The sequence below is a fragment of the Artemia franciscana genome, chromosome 3 (genome assembly GCF_032884065.1).
Source record: "Artemia franciscana chromosome 3, ASM3288406v1, whole genome shotgun sequence".
Taxonomy (NCBI): Eukaryota; Metazoa; Arthropoda; class Branchiopoda; order Anostraca; family Artemiidae; genus Artemia; species Artemia franciscana.
Window position 1 is genome coordinate 17,757,238 of NC_088865.1, and position 12,925 is coordinate 17,770,162.

The window sequence follows — 12,925 nt, forward strand, 5'->3', positions numbered from 1 at the left end:
CTCTGCTTTTTAAAACAGTAAAAAACTTTAGCGTAAATATTTTTGAATCAATGCATGTTTTAATTTTGGCTCTCCGTAGAGGAATAATTAACACGAAATTCGCAACTTTATTTATATATATTTTTTTTTTTGCTAAATGGCTTTCTCATAGTTTTGATCGAATGATTTTCAGAAAAAAGGGAACGGTGGAGGAAGCCTAGTTGCCCTGCGATTTTTTGGTTACTTAAAAGGCAACTAGAACTTTTAATTTTTTACGAATGTTTTTATCAGTAAAACATAAACGTAACTTGTAAATTCGCTTACGTAACGAACTTTTATGATGTCATGTATTTATTACATATAAGATGGGTTCATTCCCTCGACAGTACCTCGCTCTTTACACTAAAGATTAAATTTTGTCCCAATTCATTAAGAATGACATCTGAATCACAAAAACCATAGAATAAACTGAGACTTACAGTTTATTCTACTGTAAGGGACTGTGGGAGAGTAAGTCGTCCCCAAAGACATAGTTATAAGATTTTACGAATACGCTGAATAAAATAGCTATCTCAGAATTTCGATCAGTTAACTTTGGGAAAATAATTAGCGTGGGAAGGGGCCTAGTTGCCCTCCAGTTTTCTTGGTCACTGAAAATGGCACTAGAACTTTTCATTTCCGTTAGAATAAGCCATCTCGCAAGATTCTAGGACCACTGGGTCGATACGATCACCCCTGGAAAAAAAAACTAATAAACACGCATCTGTGATCTGCCTTTTGGCAAAAAACGCAAAATTCCACATTTTTGTAGATAAGAGCTTGAAACTTCTACATTAGGGTTCTCTGATACGCTGAATTTGATGGTTTGATTTTTGTTAAGATTCAATGACTTTTAGGGGATGTTTTGTCCTTTTTTCTAAAATAAGGCAATTTTCTCAGGCTCGTAACTTTTGATGGGTAAAATTGAACTTGATTAAACTTATATATTTAAAATCAGCATTACAATGTGATTCTTTTGATGTAGCTATTGGTATCAAAATTTCATTTTTTCGAGTTTTGGTTGCTATTGAGCGGGATCGCTCCTTACTACAATTCGTTACCACGAACTTTTTGATCATCGAGATCTTTCAACCACACTGAACAAAATGGTTGTCTAGAAATTTTGACTGGAAGTGTTTGGAGACAAGATGGGTGTGGAAGGGGGGTTGGTTGTCCTCCAATCACCTTTAACTATTGAAAAAGAGCTAAGAGCTCATATGGCACTTGTGACGAGGCGAGAAGAGCTAAGAGCCAAGAGATCATATGGTATGAGCTCTAACAAAATTCTATGAATCAATAGATTGATTTAAAAAGGAAAATTAGAGGCTTAATGCCGGTCAGGATTTAAAATAGGAGCTCTGAGTCACGATGTCCTTCTAAATATCAAAATTCATTAAGATCTGATTACCCACTCGTAAGTTATAAATACCTAAATTTTTCTAATTTTTCCTCTCCCTTTAGCCCCTCAGATGGTCCAATCAGGGAAAACGACTTTATCAAGTCAAATTGTGCAGCTCCCTGACACGCCTATCAATTTTCATCGTCCTAGCACGTCCAGAAGCACCAAACTCGCCAAATGACTGAACCCCTCCCCCAACTCCCCCAAAAAGAGCGTATCCAGTACGGTTACGTCAATCACGTATCAAACTTATTTGTTTATTCTATCCACCAAGCTTCATCCCGATTCCTACACTCCAAGTGTTTTTCCAAGATTTGCCCCTCCAACCCCCCCAATGTCAAACGATCTGGTCGGGATTTGAAATAAGAACTCTTAGACATGAATTCTTTCTAAAAATCAAATTTCATTAAGATCCAATCAGCTATTCGTAAGATAAAAATACCCCAATTTTCACGTTTTCCAAGAATTCCAGTTTCCCCCTCCAACTCCCCCCAACGTCAAAGGATCTTGTCGGAACTTTAAAGCACAAGATCCTTCTAAATATCAAATTTCATTAAGATCTGGTCACCCTTTCGTAAGCTAAAAATACCTCAATTTTCAAAATTACCCTCCTCCAACTCCACCAAAGAGAGCAGATCCGGTCCGGTTATGTCAGTCACGTATTTTAGACAGGTTTTTATTCTTCCCATCCAGTTTCATCCTGATCTCACCGTTTTAAGTATTTTCTAAGATTTCCGGTCCCCCCCCCCCAACTGCCCCCCCCCCAATTACGCTTGATCCGGTTAAGATTTAAAATAACAGATCTGAGTTACGAGGTCCTACTAAATATGAAATCTCATGAAGATCCGATCACTCCTTCGTAAGTTAAAAATACGTCATTTTTTCTTATTTTTCAGAATTAACGCCCCCCCCCCAATAGATCGGATCCGTTCCAATTATGTAAATAACGTATGTAAGACCCCCCCCAACTATCCCAAAGAGAGCGGATCCGTTCCGTTTATGTCAATCATGTAATTAGCACTCGTGTTTATTTTTCCCACCAAGTTTCATCCCGATCCCTCCACTCTAAGTGTTTTCCAAGTTTTAGGTTTCCCCCTCCCAACTCCCTCCAATGTCACCAGATCCGGTCGGGATTTAAAATAAGAGCTCTAAGACACGATATCTTTCTAAATATTAAATTTTATTGAGATCCGATCACCCGTTCGTAAGTTAAAAATACCTCATTTTTCAGAATTCCCCCCCCCCAACTACCCCAAAGAGAGCGGATCCGTTCTAATTATGTCAATCATGTATCCGGGACTTGTGCTTATTTTTCCCATCAAGTTTCATCCCGATCCCTCCACTCTAAGTGTTTTCCAAGATTTTAGGTTCCCCACCCCAAACTTTCCCCAACGTCACCAGATCCAGTCAGAATTTAAAATAAGAGCTTTGAGATACGATATCCTTCTAAATATCAAATTTCATTCAGATCCGATAACCCCTTCGTAAGTTAAAAATACCTCATTTTTTCTAATTTTTCAGAATTAACCCCTCCCCCAACTACCCCAAAGAGAGCGGATCCGTTCCGGTTATGTCAATCATGTATCTAGGACTCATGATTATTTTTTCCACCAAGTTTCATCCCGATCCCTCCAATCTAAGTGTTTTTCAAGTTTTAGGTTTCCCCCTCCCAACTCCCCCCCCAATGTCACCAGATCTGGTCGGGTTTAAAATAAGAGCTCTGAGCCACGATATCCTTCTAAATATCAAATTTCATTGATATCCGATCACCTGTTCGTAAGTTAAAAATACCTCATTTTTTCTAACTTTTCAGAAATAACCCTCCCCCCAACTATCCCAAAGAGAGCGGATCCGTTCCATTTATTTCAATCATGTATCTAGCACTCGTGTTTATTTTTCCCACCAAGTTTCATCCCGATCCCTCCACTCTAAGTGTTTTCCAAGTTTTAGGTTCCCCCTCCCAACTCCCCCCCAATGTCACCAGATCCGATCGGGATTTAAAATAAGAGCTCTAAGACACGATATCCTTCTAAATATCAAATTTCATTGAGATCCGATCACCCGTTCGTAAGTTAAAAATACCTCATTTCTTCTAATTTTTCAGAATTACCCCCCCCCCCCCAACTACTCCAAAGAGACCGGATCCGTTCCAATTATGTCAATCATGTATCTGGGAGTTGTGCTTATTTTTTCCATCAAGTTTCATCCCGATCCCTACACTCTTGGAAAGTGTTTTCCAAGATTTTAGGTCCCCCCCCTCCAACTCCCCCCCAATGTCATCAGATCCGGTCGGGATTCAAAATAAGAGCTCTGAGATACAATATCATTCCAAAAATCAAATTTCATTAAGATCCCATCACCCATTTATAAGTTAAAAATACTTCATTTTTTCTATTTTTTCCGAATTAGCCGGCCTCCCCCCCCCAGATTGTCAAATTGGAAAAAACTATTTCTAATTTAAGCTGGTTCCGTCCCTGATACGCGTGCCAAATTTCATCGTCCTAGCTTACCTGGAAGTGCCTAAAGTAACAAAACCGGGACCGACAGACAGACCGACCGACAGACAGACCGACAGAATTGGTGATTGCTATATATCACTTGGTTAATACCAAGTGCCATAAAAAAAAGTACAAGCCCTATCAATATCCAACCAAATGCGCCTTGAAGTTTATACGAAAACTCATTTGTTACGAAGTGCCCTAAAAAAAAAAAGGCGCTCATATCACTCTTCACGCTAAATTTTAAATTCTTTCCAGTTTCTAAGGCACCAAAAATCAAACCATCAGATTCAGCGTATCAGAAAAACCCTAATGTAGAAGTTTCAAGCTCCTATCTACAAAAATGTGGAATTTTGCATTTTTTGCCAAAAGGCAGATCACAGATGCGTCTTTATTAGTTGTTTTTTTTCCCAGGGGTGATCGTATCGACCCAGTGGTCCTAGAATCTTGCGAGATGGCTCATTCTAACGGAAATGAAAAGTTCTAGAGCCATTTTCAGTGAGCAAAAAACTGGAGGGCAACTAGGCCCCTTCCCACGCTAATTATTTTCCCAGAGTCAACTGATCGAAATTCTGAGATTGCCATTTTATTCAGCGTATTCGTAAAACCTTATAACTATGTCTTTGGGGACGACTTACTCCCCCACAGTCTCTTACAGTAGAATAAACTGTAAGTCTCAGTTTATTCTATGGTTTTTGTGATTCAGAGGTCATTCTTAATGAATTGGGACAAAATTTAATCTTTAGTGTAAAGAGAGAGGTACTGTCGAGGGGATGAACCCATCATATATGTAATAAATACATGAGATCATAAAAGTTCGTTACGTAAGCTAATTTACAAATTACGTTTATCTTTTACTAATATTAAATAAAAAAAACAAGTTTTTTTAACTGAAAGTAAGGAGCGACATTAAAACATAAAACGAACAGAAATTACTTCGTATATGAAAGAGGCTGCTTCCTCATCAACGCCCCGCTCTTTACGCTAAAGTTTGTTTCTCTCAACTCTGCTTTTTAAAACAGTAAAAAACTTTAGCGTAAAGAGCGGGGCGTTGATGAGGAAGCAGCCTCTTTCATATACGAAGTAATTTCTGTTCGTTTTATGTTTTAATTAAAAAGGCAACTAGAACTTTTAATTTTTTACGAATCTTTTTACTAGTAAAAGATTTACGTAACTTATAAATTAGCTTATGTAAAGAACTTTTGTATTTTCATATTTTATTACATATATTAGGGGGTTCGCCCCCTCGTCAGTACCTCACTCTTTACACTAAAGCTTAAATTTTGTCCCAATTCATTAAGAATGACCTGAATCACCAAAGCCGTAGAATAAATAGTTGAAATTACTAAAAATATTTTAGCGTAAAGAGCGAGGTATTAGGAGGAGCTGAGCCCCTCATATGGGTAATAATTTCTGTTTGTTTTAAGTTTTAATGCTGTTCCTTACTTCCAGCTGAAAGAACTTTTTCATATTTATTTTTTCATTGTTTTTTTTAATAGTGCTAGTAAATCCTGCGCTCCCTTCATGGAGATTTTTTCCCCATGAAAAATTATCGATGGAAAGTTCCCCAGAATATCCTCCTCTTCTCAACCCCTCCCCCCAACCAAAAAAATCCTCCTGAAAACGCCTGTACACTTCCCAATAACCATTGCTATATGTAAGCACTGGTCAAAGTTTGTAACTTCTTGCCCCTCTCACGGGGACTGTGGGGGAGTAAGTCGTCCCCAAAGACATAGTTATAAGGTTTTTCGACTATCTTAAAATAAAATGGCTATCTCAGAATTTTGATCCGTTGACTTTGGTAAAATAATCAGCGTGGGAGGGGGCCTAGGTGCCCTCCAATTTCACTTAAAAAGGGCACTAGAACTTTTCATTTCTGTTAGAATGAGCCCTCTTGCAACATTTTAGGACAACTGGGTCGATACGATCACCCCTGGGAAAAAAACAACAAAAAAACAAATAAACACGCATCCGCGATCTGCCTTCTGGCAAAAAGTACAAAATTCCACATTTTTGTAGATAGGAGCTTGAAACTTCTACAGTAGGGTTTTCTGATACGTTGAAATTGATGGTGTGATTTTTGTTAAGATTCTATGACTTCTTGGGGGCGTTTCCCCCTATTTTCTAAAATAACGCAAATTTTCTCAGGTAACTTTTTCTCAGTAACTCGTAACTTTTGATGAGTAAGACTAAACTTGATGAAACTTATATATTTAAAATCAGCATTAAAATACGATTCTTTTGATGTAGGTATTGGTATCAAAATTCCATTTTTTAGAGTTTTGGCTACTATTGAGCCGGGTCGCTCCTTACTAAACTTCGTTACCACGAACTGTTTGAAAAACATTCGTAAAAAATTAAAAGTTCTAGTTGACTTTTAAGTAGCCATAAAATCGCAGGGCGACTAGGCCCTATATAAATAAAGTTGTGAGTTTCGTGTTAATTATTCCTCTGCGGAGAGCCAAAATCAAAACAAGTATTGATTCAAAAATCTTTACGCTAAAGTTTTTTACTGTTTTAAAAAGCAGAGTTGAGACAAAGAGTCAAACTTTAGCGTAAAGAGGGGGTGTTGATGAGGAAGCAGCCCCTTTCATATACAAAGTAATTTCTGTTTGTTTTAAGTTTTAATAATGCTCCGTGCTTTCAGCTAAAAAAAACTTGTTTTTTTTTATTTAATATGTATTTGAGAACGATAACTCCCCTTCCTCACCACAGCTCTCAAAGCAAGGCCTGTTAGTTATGCCCTGGGGACATATAAGGTTTTTTGAATAGAAAAGGTGGTTGTATAGGCCTCGGAGGTAGTTCATTGGATTAGTATTGAGAATATTAAATACTTAATCAAGATTTTGAATATTTAATTTTACTGTACAATACTAAATAATTGGGCTTCAACAAAAATTAATTGGAGCGAGCGTGGTGGAAGTGTATGTAGATCTCAGGCTGCAATTAAAAAAGAAGAATATAATTAAAACCTTTTATAAGGTAGCAGAGAAAGGGGCCTTACCTGATTTCCAGGAGGTAAATCAGATGAACCTGAACCAGCAGACAACCAGCTCGCAGTTTCAGAAATAAAATCATAGTTCAAGTCACAATTCTTTTTTCTAATTTGTCCTAATGTGAACTTACCATATGTGACATGGGTATAACCACAGTGGATGAGAGGGACCCTACTGAACCTTCGCTCAGGTGTATCCCCATTCAATTCAACCCCATGTAAATCAACTGATATTACTAAGATGAATATAAATAATATCGATCATTCCTGAATCAGCATTACCGTCAATTTATCCTACAACAGAGAGATTTTTCTAAGCATGTTTTTAAGCTCTTGGCTGTTATGAGCCTTGGTTTTCTTTGAGCTAGTTTGCAGCCATTGCCTCAACCATGATATTTATTTATTTTATTTTATTTCTAACCCATCATACAATACAAAGTAAAGAGAGACGGAGTATACAGACAAAACGACAAAAAAAAAAAGGAATATGAGAAAAAAAAGGAATATGAGAAAAAAAAAAAAGAAACATCACAACAATGGAATAGTTTATAAAGAACATTCGATGAAGCACTGAACCGCTTTTGCATACATACAACTTTAAATATCACTGTACAGGAATACATACATACATACATGCATATTTATTTCCCATAAAAAAAAAAAAAAAAAAAAAAAAAAAAAAAAAAAAAAAACTCACTACAAAAGAATACACAACACACAAGAAAAATAAAGAACACATGAGTATCTAACTACAAAAAACAAATACCTATTGCCTCAAAATAATTGCCCAAGGATGAGTAACAATATTAGAGTTATATCTGGCGATCTGGGCTAATATTGCTTCATTAGGGTTAATGATCCCATACCGACTTGTCACAATACGGTTACTTGTCCATGGTGGAAGCCGTAAGAGGTACTTTGCATATTTATAATATGTAGACCGCAATTTTTTCTTATCTTCCTTTTGGAAAATCCTCCAAAAGGGACTTAGATACAGATAATGAGGTAGTGCCATTGCATTATATAGATGGGCCAAAATCCGCCGATCAAACTGACGCTTATAAAATACAACATGGCTATACGCTAAAGAGATCCGCTTCTGCAGATGACTCTGCAGAAGATGACGTGTTTCAAGCATAGACCGACCAATAGGGATCCCCAAATAAACTATGTGTTCGGCAAGCTGAACAGTAGCACCACCCAGCCTAACATCAACAGCAGACCCTTGCTTAGCATTAAATAACAACACATCAGATTTCTTTTCGTTAAACTGAAGGCCTATTTTTCCATATTCTACTTGAAGCTGGATAAAATTCTCCTCTAAACCGTGAAGGAGGCGGCTCAAATTAAGTACATCGTCTGCATAGCTTATTAACGATAGATCAATTCCTCTCAGAATGTATGTCAGATTTGACTTAGATTGTGGTTTAACGATACTGTTATTAAATGCGGTAGGTGATGTCAATGCACCCTGCCTTACACCTTTTTCAACGGGGAGTACCGGGTTATTTGTCAGGTTTGGTGTTATTGGTAGCTTAAGCCTAGCTTTTAAATTTTTATACATATCATATAAAGGGTTTAACATAATTGGATCAACACCTATTAGGCCCATATCTAAAATAATCTGCTCATGAATTAGTGAATCAAAGGCCTTTCTGACATCAAGTGCAGCGAGAGCTATACTCTCACCGCTTTTCTCAGCATCTATCAGAGCCGAAACAAGAGCGGAAAGAGCGTGGCCACAACCAAGACTAGGCTGAAAACCGAATTGATGGTCTGGGACTGTGCATTTCGACCGCAGTTCATCGACAATAAGTGCCTCAAATAACTTACAAAAAACTGTAGCCACAGTTATAGGTCGGAAAGACGAGCACTGGCTAAGTGGCTTTCCCTTTTTAGGCACAGTTGTTAATATTCCTATTGAAAAAGAATCAGGCACTATACCCAGGTTAAAAATTATTTGAAAAAGCAGGGCAAGGTGCTCAAGGAACAGCTCGCTGCAAAACAGCAGGTGCTGAATTGATATACCATCACAACCACGCGATTTCTTTTTTTTTAGTTTTCTAATAGCAGAACGGATAGAACACCTCGTAATTTTAACACCCGGACTGTTTTCTTCTCGCTTTCGTGAGAAGAAATCATCCAGTTTCACACCGAAGCTTTTTTGTAGCTTGATATCAGGAGCCGAAAATTCATTTCTATAATGTTGAACCCAATTATCTCAAGATATTGAGGTCATTGTTACATGAGATCTTTCTTTAAACAATGAAGACCAAAGTTTATTTGGGTGGGTAAGGATAGCCTGAGATGAAGAACGAATAATTGCACTACGGTGTAGTGAAAGTTCTTTCGCGAATTCACGTTTATTATGAATTCGAAGCTTATTCACCCACCCGTCTCGAGGACATCCAGCCTCACGCCAAACCGAAAGCCAGAATTTTGCCGAACTACACACGTTTTGAAGATTAACATTTGCAGACCAGCCTGGTACTTCGGTACCAGGCCACACCCGTCTAAATGGTACAGCTGACTGTTCAGCGAGACGTAATGCGTGCACAAGCTCACCACAATAAATATTCAACCGAATTCGTGATTCCGCCGGATAGTTCTGCAAATTTTCGTATATATAAGACAGACGGAAAAATTATTGTTTTTTAGAGGGCAGAGGAATAGTTTTGTATAGAAGTAGCCTAAAAACACTTATATAAGAATTAACCAATGAATGAAGACCACTCTATTCGCGTCAGATTTTATCACTTCCTACAAAACGGGTTGAATTACTCTTTCTAATTATATTTTTAATATTAGGAGAGTTGAACTGAATGGGTGGGAGTAAAAAAAGGTTGGGTTAAATGGGGGTTGTGTTGCAAGAAGGTTGAATGAAATAATGGTTAAATTGCACGGGAATTAAGTTGAATAATTGTTCTCTCAAACAAGGGGTTGAGTTGCACCAAGGCTCCATTACACAGGGGATTAGGGTATACGACGGTTCAGTTGTGCAGGGGTTTAGTTAAATGGGGATTAAATTAAACAGGGATTGTGTTAACCGGAAGTTCAGATATACGGGTTCAGATAAACGAGGTTTCAGTTGCGCGGTAACCGCTAAAACTAGTATACATTGGAGCAAACTGACTTGGCTTAATACCCAGATTAAACAAAAAAAACAAGTTTTTTAAAATTAAAGTAAGGAGCGACATTAAAACTTAAAACGAACAAAAATTACTCCGTATATGAAAAGGCCTATCCTCCTCAACGCCCCGCTCTTTACGCTAAAGAGGCTTCAGGCACACCATCCCACACAAATATATGCACTACCTCACTTAACAGTAGATGCACATACATAGAGCCTGTACAACTGTGTGCAAACTGTATTGTAACTGCAGGACAATTTCATTGTGTGCTCCGCAGTGTGTGCAGATATAGATTCTTATTATAGAAGCAGATGGATCTTTTTCTATCTTTACATTCCTTAATAGCCACATCTTTCCAATTCTTTAAAGAATTATATTTACCTTGGCCACCCATATTTACAATAGTGTCGTTGAGTTTGAAGTCCGTAAATCTTCCAGAAAGAGGCAGAAAGTCCATCCAAAGAACAAACCGTCAAATAATTTTTAAAGAAGGTAAAAAGGCATACTCTCTTCTTCTTATAAAAAAAAACAAAACAAATAAAGACTAAACAATTAGAAACGCGAAGTCCGTTCTTTAGAAGACAAAGAAACGATGTCCGCCCAACCCAGGCCTAGATCAAACCCAGATGTCGCTAGGTCTGATCTAACAGATTAAAAGCCAAACTTCTTCTTAAAAGTGGCGACTCGTTCATTCGTACTTGGTGACATGAATTGAGCAATTTGCGAAAATCTAGCTTCAATCTTTTATCCTTAACCCAGTCAAGTCACCAAACTCGTAGAGTATGTAGCCTAGGTACATACAAATTGTTCAATTGATTTTAGAATAAATAATCCATAGGATTACGTTTATGGATGCCATGCCGTTTTATCAGAGATGACCAAATATACAAAATATTTTTTTAGGCTGGGGTAGATTTTCCAACTTTATCATTTTAATAAAAGCTCTTCAAATGCTAGAATTTCTTTCAAAATCACTTCAGGAGTAAAAACCTATTTTTTGTTCAATATAGAAAGTCCAGTTCTCTGAAAATATCTCATTTTGCAGAGGTACCGTAGTTGGAGAAATCAGATGTTTAGAGGATTTCCAAAGCGGTTTTGATACCCAACTGTCTTTCAAATTTTTTTCCAAGATCTAAAAGCTCATTTTCAACTCGATGGCAGTTGAATCCATCTTTACCGACCATTCTCTTCGAAATAATGATTTCCTCAAAAATGAGGGAATTTCCTCATCCAACCCTACACTGATCTTACAGGAGGGGTGAAGTAGAGTTCTTCGTATTGTCCAATGGAAGAGAGTCTTATGAGTCTATGACTTCGTTGAGTCCGATGAGACAAAAAAAAGGAAGAAAAACATTCTTTCAGTAGACAAGTCCGCAAAAAAACACATGCTCATGGGGATGAATGACTTCCCTCCAGCTCTCAGTCTTGTGAAGGGTGAATCCTTCTAATGAGCCGTAGTTACTTAAAATCCCAATGAGATGAATATTCTTTTTTTGCATATGGTAATATCTTTGTGTGATTGGTTACTATTGACAAGGATCATTCTTGGCTTATAATGAGGTGCCACGCACTATCTGAGAAAATTATTGAAATCATGCACCATAATTGCAATGCTATTTTAATACATTTTTGAAAACTAAGGACATACAAATGAATGCAACAAATTACGGTCTCGGTTCAGTGATCTTCTTCGGTTCAGTGTACCTCTTATTCCATGTGTTGAATACTATGAGAAAATTAAAAGCATAGTCTTGAAAAAAAAATATAAAATATGAATTGATAGAGTTAGCCAAAAAAAAAACCTTGTTATAAGTTGCAAAACTACCATAAGCAGACACTTTCAATTCAGACACTTTCAAATTCAGGAAAATTTGGGATTTTGGGTGGCTTGGCCTCGGCAAATCCTCTGCAAAAGTCTCTTTTAGACTTTTGTCTTAGGGAACATCTGATTAATTATGCGGATTTTCATGATTGGAATTTTTTTTTTTTTGGTAGGCTGCTTCCTCATCAACGCCCCGCTCTTTACGCTAAAGTTTGACTCTTTCTCTCAATTCTTCTTTTTAAAACAGTAAAAAACTTTAGCGTAAAGAGCGGGGTGTTGATGAGGAAGCAGCCTCTTTCATATACGAAGTAATTTCTGTTCGTTTTAAGTTTTAATGTCGCTCCTTACTTTCAGTTAAAAAACTTGTTTTTTTATTTAATTTCTGAACGTTTTTGAATTAATGCATGTTTTGATTTTGGCTCTCCGCAGAGGAATAATTAAAACGAAATTTGCATATTTTTTTTGGCTAAATGGCTTTCTCATAATTTTGATCAAATAATTTTGAGGAAAAAAGAGTGGGGAATGAAGCCTAGTTGCCCTCCGATTTTTTGGTTAATTAAAAAGGCAACTAGAACTTTTAATTTTTACGAATATTTTTATTAGTAAAAGATTTACGTAACTTATAAATTAGCTTACGTAAAGAACTTTTGTATTCTCATATTTTTATTACATATATGAGGGGTTTCGCCCCCTTGTCAGATCCTCGCTCTTTACACTAGAGCTTAAATTTTGTCCCAATTCATTAAGAATGACCCCAGAATCACAAAAGCCGTAGAATAAATAGTTGAAATTACTAAAAATGCTTTAGCGTAAAGACGAAGTATTAGGAGGAGGTGAGCCCCTCATATTGGTAATAATTTCTGTTTGTTTTAAGTTTTAATGCTGTTCCTTACTTCCAGCTGAAAGAACTTTTTCATATTTATTTTTTCATTGTTTTTTTTTAAATAATGCTAGTAAGTCCTGCGCTCCCTTCATGAAGATTTTCTTCCCCCATGAAAAATTATCGATGGAAAGTTCCCCCAGCATATCCCCCTCTTCTCAACCCCTCCCCCCAACCAAAAA